This window comes from Coffea arabica, chromosome 2c, assembly GCF_036785885.1.
Source record: "Coffea arabica cultivar ET-39 chromosome 2c, Coffea Arabica ET-39 HiFi, whole genome shotgun sequence".
NCBI classification, from domain to species: domain Eukaryota; kingdom Viridiplantae; phylum Streptophyta; class Magnoliopsida; order Gentianales; family Rubiaceae; genus Coffea; species Coffea arabica.
This window is the reverse complement of record NC_092312.1, coordinates 53,493,429-53,499,553: the sequence shown is the minus strand read 5'-3', so window position 1 is coordinate 53,499,553 and position 6,125 is coordinate 53,493,429. Positions and strand designations below refer to the sequence as shown.

At 37.5% G+C, this 6,125-nt stretch overlaps 1 long non-coding RNA gene across 1 annotated transcript; it reads left to right on the top strand.

Annotated features, from left to right (window-relative positions):
- The first annotated feature begins 972 nt into the window (after positions 1–972).
- On the top strand, positions 973–4,905 carry LOC140035987 (uncharacterized). The gene is made up of 2 exons (XR_011839881.1): positions 973–1,267; positions 4,722–4,905. It is a non-coding gene; the product is annotated as an uncharacterized lncRNA (long non-coding RNA).
- The last annotated feature ends 1,220 nt before the right edge of the window (positions 4,906–6,125 follow it).

Here is a 6,125-nt window from a genome sequence, read left to right as displayed (position 1 = left end):
CGCCCGACCGAGTCCGCTTCTGGCTCGGGACGACCGGTAACAAGGGGCAATGGCCAGTTCAGCCCAAAAGCCTTACATTCATGCGCAAGTAACATTTCAATCATTAAATCCTTGAAAATTGCACAGTTATTTAGGTCGAGTGCGATAAAGTACACACTCGCCTGGAAAGCTCGTTTTGGAAATCATTAAAAGCAATTAACACATTAGCAAATGATAACAACAAGCCATAAAGTCAAATAAGGAACACTCACCTAGATATGCAAAATAACGTGCAAAATATCCTTCCGGATATTACCCTTAGTCACCAATGAAACCTAAGGTTGAACAAGAGAACATATTACAGTTTATCGAGCAAAACATTTAAGGGAAACAAAGAAACCCGACTAATTAGGAGTAAAACGTGTAAAGATGTGTGAGGACTCGCAAAATTTACTTATTTAATCTCCTATTTCTAGCTTATTTAATTATTTATTTGGCCTTTTGCTCCGAATATTATTTTCTAAGCTCTTGAGACCTAATTACATGAAAATATAGTTTCATTATATTTTTAAAATGACTTGTTTCAAAAATTAATTTCCGGAAGCTCGTTTAGTGAAAATAGTGAACATTTCTTTGGAAATCTTGATCGATTGAGAGTACAATAGGTTTGAAATATTGGAGACATATACAATGAACCTAAATTAGGCATTTTAATGTTTAAATACTCAAGTGATAGTTATTAGTACTATCGTTATAAGAATTTTTCAGAAATTTCGTCTTATCGCGCATAAATTGGAAGTACGCGTTTTTACGCGCGCGATTTAATTTAGGAACTTTAGACCCTTATTTTGGGACGATTGAGAGTGAATAATATTTATATGAATATAAGTGCATTAGAGGTTTAGTGCACTAGTGAAACAAATTCGAGAGGAATCGAACACGAAACGTGAGGGAAAAAGAGTTGACCTTTGAATCAATGAGAGCCACACATTTTAGTTTCACATGGGTGCATCACACCAGATCAAAACCCTCCACTTTATCACCTCAAACAGCCGTGCAACTCTTCTTTTCCTTCTTCATTCCAGCCGTGCAACTCCAAGGAAAAACAAGACCAAGTTCTTCAAATTCCTCCATCAAATCTTCACCAAATCTTCTCTAATTCACTTCAAATTTCACCCACACTTAGTATAACACTTGAGGAGTATTTTGAGCTGCAAAAGGGAGCTGAAAAGCCACGGTTTTCTGGAGCAAAGAGTGACCAAAATTTCTGATCTAGTCATCCAAGAAGGTAGCAAATCATCCAACCCATAGATCTTAGTTTTTGTAAGATATATTGCACATATAAAGTTATATAATCATGTGGGTAGTCTTGTTTATGGTATAAAATGTGAAAGTGTGCTCTATGAACTCCCACTCTTGGGTTGTTGCTGATTTGATGATTGATGGTGGATATATTGTTGGTTTAGTGGTTAAAATGATGGATTAATGGTGTGTAATTGATAGAAACTTCGTTGGGTGCAAGAAGCAAAAGTGACCGTTTTACCCCTGCCTTGTCCGACCATTTTTGTGCAAAATTTTGAAGCTCTAATGACTTGATTATATTGTTTACATGTTAGTGTGAGTGTGTACAAAATTTCATTGAAAAATAACATGATTTGGTTGGTCAAATGAGTTGATTTCCAAAGTTAGCAAAACTGGAAAATGAATCCCGTATTGCCCAGGCAGTCATTTTGTATCGGCCATAACTCTTTGCTCCGATGTCAAAATCAAGTGCCGTTTGTGGCATTGGAAACTAGACATTCCCAGCTTTCCATTGGTACCAATTTCACATTCTGGTTCCACTTGAGTGAGTCACACCATTCGATTGAAAATCACTGTCCTGTTTCGTTTCTCTCCAGGAGACAGGACAGGACTTGTATCTTGATGCTCCAAAACGAGCTGTTTGTGGATAGAATTTCAGAATAGTTTCTTCTGATAAAATTCATATTTATGAGAGAGTTTTCCAACGCCATCAACCACGCTCAATTCCAAGTTGAATTGAGTGAGTTGTGGCCATATTTCGAAACTGATGCAGTGAGTAAAAATCCTCTTTTGACTAGTTGAATGGCCTAGCTTGATTTGGGACTTGTTGTTTTGGAAACTTTGATGTCCAACATCTACCAAACTTTATATTAGATATTCCTTGGACTTTGTTTTATAAATAAACCAGATTTGGGTTGGTTGCATTGGACAAAATGTTTAAAAAGAAAGAAGAGCTAGAAGACAGTTTTACCTTGGGGAAATTTCTTGAACTTTGATGGTTTAGTTAACTACCTTCTCGTGTGAATTTTCAAATGAAATTTGATAGAAGAGTAATCCTCATATGGAGGTTTAATTGTCCAAAATTTGGTAATATTTTAAGACCATTTTGATATGCAAATGATGCCCCGAAATTGCTCTTCGAATCTGGAAAACTTTTCCTTTTCTCTTAGCCGATTAGCCAATCTTGACTTGGGACTTGTCATTCGAAATTCTTGATATAAATCACCTACCAAATGCAGCTTGGATGTTTCTTAGACATTATCTACGCAAATGAACCATATTTGAGAGGTTTTTAGTGGCCAAATGTTTGAGAAAAGGAAAACAAAGGTACGAGGCAGATTGCCTTGGAAATTCATGAAAACTTCAACAGTTTTGTTAATTGACTCTTCATACTAGATTTTGCTTGAAAATTTGCAGAGGAATAACCCCTATATGGTAGTGTAATACTGCTAAATTTGGTGCCATTCCAAGTCCGTTTCAGTGTTCAACCAACGTCCCAAAGTTCATGTTTAAATCTGGAAATTCTTGATCGAGGAGGAAATTTTAGCCAACTTTGAGCTGCTATATCTTGGCGCTCAAAACTTTGATTCTTATTCCGTTTGTTTTGTTTTAAACTTTGATTGTAGCTCTAATTGAGTTCTAAATTTCAGGCGCTAGTTCGTATTGTGTGAATTTTGCTGGATTTTCAAAGTTGGTCAAAAACCAACCCCGAAACTGTCATAATGGTCCCAAGCAGCAACTTTGAGTCAATTTTTGAATATCTTCCGTTTGGAATCATGGAAAAGTATCTTCTAGGAACTTTTAGTGCTTTTGAAGAAGTTTCCAACGGTATCAAGCTTTCTAATTATGGACCTACATAGTGCAAGATACGATTTTTCTAAATTGACACCCAAAGCTGAAATTTGTCAATTTCTTAGAAAATGAGATTTTGGAAACTTGCCTTCTTTTCTCGATACCGATTGAACATTTTGAACTCGATTTCATGGAAAATGTTAGTTCCTCTCTTTAGACTTTAAAACTTTACTCTTGAACCTCGATTTACGAGTAATTGAGGTTCATTTTCATAAGATTTCCATAGATTGCAATAGCGTACAATCTTCCTCGATAATTAGAGATTCGTAGTGATATTGAGTGGTACTTGATTATTGTTTACTCAGGCACTCGAGGGAATCTCCAAGAGGATCTCGGAGCGGACACCTAAACGCTTGTTTGAAAACTACTCTCTTGTTTTGACTAGTGAGTGTTCCATATAGGAATACGTAATTGAATAAGTCTAGGACACGCTTATTTCATGATTATTAAGTGTTAAGTGCTATGTGTTAAGTATTTACCATACTCATGCCTATTTAAGGAATGTATACTTGCATTGTATATCTACATGAATTGGTTAAATGATTAACCATATCAAATGACCATATGAACTCGATACATGCTTAACTTGCTAGATTATTTACTTAGCCTACTTGATTTTGAGAAATGGAGTCGAGTGTGTACTTTATCGCACTCGTTCTCTTTTGAGATGAATAACTCATGCTTGGAAATGCTCGAATAACATGACTTGGTATGCTAAGGTTGCATACGTCGTTGGAGTGAATCTCCTCGACTCTCACATGGTAAAAATGGGATAACGGCCAATGATTGCCTATTCATATGACAAATGCCTGTCAATTAACCGTCACTACTTAACCGTCAACCGTTAACCGTTAACCGTTTACCAACCACATGACTACTTGATTACTTGACTATTTGCTCACATGATTTCCAATCTACATGACTATTCGATATCCGTGAATTACATGCTCCCATGAAATCAACTTGTATTGCTTACGTGCTTACGTGCTTACGTGCTAAGTATCTACTTGATTACTTGATTATCATGAATCACATGTTATATGAAACTGTCCATCATTATTAGGCGAGTGTGTACTTTACCTCACTCGACCTACTCAAATGATGAATTTTACCTTTTGTCGAATTACTTGGTTACCTGTGCATGTTGTAAGCTCTAAGCTGAACTTGGGCCCTGCCCTTGGTTACTGACCTACTCGAGCCAGGACTGGGTTCGGTCGGGTAGGTTGGAACCCTGGGCCACCGTTTCGGTATACTCGAGTATTACCACTGGAGGGATAAGGCGATGGCCAGACCGTACCGTGGGGATCCGGAAGTCATAAAGTGCAGATGACCGACAGAGTTCCACTGGAACACCGTATCCTACAGTATATGTTTACCTGGTATCATGATAATTGTTTCATGCTAAAATGCCAATATGAAATCCTGAGCTATGCCTGTAATAAGCTCCAATCACTCGTGAACTATACATGCCAATGTCTTGAACCATGCATATGATATGCCCAATCTATTTGATTTATTTGAACTGTTAGAGTGTCCTGGAACCTCATTGGGCTGTGTAGCTCATCCCACGTTGTGGTTTTCTTTTGCAGGGTTCGAGACCAAGGGTGCTCGTGAGTAGTACTAGATTGCTTTCTTTTGAAGATTTTAAGTTATATTATAACGGATGGCTATTGTACCCTTTTCCGTTGGGTTGTATTTAAGCTTGAAAGCTGCATAATTGTAAGTGTGAGATATTTGAAGTACTTTAATTATGTATTGAAGTTACTTAAGGTATTTCGGGCTTTTGAATGATGGATTGTAGTGAGTCCTGGCGAGAGCTGGGCAGGCGTCCTGGCGAGAGCCTTAGGGAGAAGTGGGGGCGCTACAAGATGACTTTCAAGTAAGAAGAGGGTTGTTTGAACCCCAGGATGAAAAATCATGTTTTAAAATGGAAAACCGGTCATGGTATTGGCCAAACAAAAGTATACAAGTTCAAATAGAAACCTAGCCCTCGAGCGAAAATTTGGGCAGCACGCCCTTTGTGTTTACCTAATTTTCCAGCCATTTTGGCTTCATTATTTTTCCTCAACCACAACCCAACATCACACATAAGCAATTCAAGTCAAGAGCCGTTCCATAGGCTCACTATATTATAAGAATAAGAATTACAACAATCACAAGTGCAGAAATTCAACTTAGCACAAGACAGATTTGACGTACGAATGCGGAAATAACATATCCGAAGCTACGCTTATCGGATTGAGACGAAACCTATGCCGTTTCGAAGCTAAGACACAGAGCTACAACATTCATGAAGGTCACTTAGTCCAGTTCCTAATGTAACTTAGTCCAATTTCTCAAATTACTAAACCAGAAACCAATTCATCGGCTGTTTAAACGCAGAACACTGTAATGGACATATCTCAGAGTACACAAGTCCGAATCAGGTGTTCTTAGAGGCATTTGAAAGCTAATTCAGAATAATACAACTTTCATGTTTTGGCAAAAAGTTAAATCAGAATGGATCCTAGTCGAAAAACGTGATAAACTGGACTTAACTGATCACACGGACTGCTTGGGAAATACTTAAAACAGTAAGGGTATTTTGGACTTTTCACATCCTATGTTGCTCCGATTGAGCTAAACCTTTGTAGGCACCTATAAAATACCATTCTCTACAACTTTCATTCTTTGACCTAAGGCCAATTCAGCCTCTAACATACAGTTACCAAACCGGACAGAAAGGAAGAACAATTTTCTAGAAATCTGGAATTTTCGGTTTCTAGTGGAATTTTCTCAAATTTCTAGTTCTAATCACCACCAAACAACCTTATATAACCTTAATTGCAATATATATTAACCATACACCAAGTTGGGCAGCAATTCAGCAAACCCTAGTTCATAATACCACAAGGAAAACAACACCCAAGACATGCTAACAACCGTTATTCACCACAAATTTGAGTTGCTAAGCTAATTTGAACAAGATTAGGAGTAAAAATTGGGGAAATCAT